The sequence below is a fragment of the Oncorhynchus nerka genome, linkage group LG12, assembly GCF_034236695.1.
Source record: "Oncorhynchus nerka isolate Pitt River linkage group LG12, Oner_Uvic_2.0, whole genome shotgun sequence".
Lineage (NCBI taxonomy): Eukaryota > Metazoa > Chordata > Actinopteri > Salmoniformes > Salmonidae > Oncorhynchus > Oncorhynchus nerka.
Genome location: NC_088407.1, coordinates 50,936,971 through 50,938,371, shown reverse-complemented (window position 1 = coordinate 50,938,371; position 1,401 = coordinate 50,936,971).

Genomic DNA, 1,401 nt, shown 5'->3' with positions numbered 1-1,401 from the left:
ATATGAGGCCGGTTTTACCTGTGACAGGGCATCGGATTGGATTACAATGCGGTAAGGGGTGGAGCCCAATACTCAATAACATGTGTTGGTACTTTGTATTGCTCTACCTGTGGGCTTGGTTAATTAAGAGAGTAAGACAATGTGGAAGAGAGTGACACAGAAAGTGACAGAATTAAAGGTGACCCACAATACAGTGCTTTTATTGTAGCCTATACTATCTATCACAATTTGTACTATTTTAGGATAAGAAAATGCTCAATTCTAGTTTGCATACATGTTGACTTAAGATAACCATCAAGCTATAGAAGAACTACATGGTGCAACCAGCGTCAGCACTTAATTAGACCTAACTTGTGTAAACTGATTGATTGCTTTAGCTACCAGCAGGCAACTTAAGAGGCATATCAGCGTGTCTGGGGTCAAGCTCACCAAAGGCTTGTAGGGTGATAATACTATAATAATTTTGGGGGTGCTTATATTTGTCCTGTTACACACAAGTGTGTAATGGTAATGTGTGTTTGTTTTTTAATATCCTAACTCTCCCTGAGACACCAATAGGGTTATGGTTAAATGCCTTGCTCAAGTGCACAGAGACAGATGTTTTTTGTTTTTTTACCTTGTCGGCTCTGGTAAACAAACCTGGAACCTTTCAGGTTACTGGCCCAACGCTCTAACCTCAAGGCTACCTGATGGGATATTAGTAGGGCTTGACTTGGACTGAAATAGGTGTAGGTACTCATTTTGGGTGCTGGTATAGTTTATATTTAGGTGCAGGAATTCCACAATACCTTTTAGCTAATATTCTATTAGAGGTGCAGGTACTCAAGTAGTAGTGGTGCAGGAACTCAAGTAGTAAAAGGTGCAGGAACTCAAGTAGTAAAAGGTGTAGTAACTCAAGTAGTAGAGGTGTAGGAACTTGAGTAGTAGAGGTGCAGGAACTCAAGTAGTAGAGGTGCGGTCAGATACTCAGTTTCAGTGAGTTCTTGCCCAAGCCCTGGATATTACCAATTACATGACACCCAATTGGAAATGGAATTTGTTTGAGAGAAAAGCCCAAAATTCTAATTCATAAACAACAAAACATCTCTACCATTTACCACCGTCATAATAATAAAAGGGAGTTACTTTGGTCTTTATTATTTTATGAAATAGACTTTGGTCTTTATTATATTATTATTTTATGGCCGATTTACTCCTGATATTACACAAAGCACTGAAATGGAATATGTTGCCACCAATCCATTTGTGAATAATAAATGAATGAATTGTATGCATTTATAACGTGACAAGCATTTACACTGTTGGCTCCATACAGTACGTCATTCACATGGAATTCCACACTGAGAACATACTTCTCCCCTAATCGTCAATACCCAGCTTTTACGCAGATCAGAGTTCAAA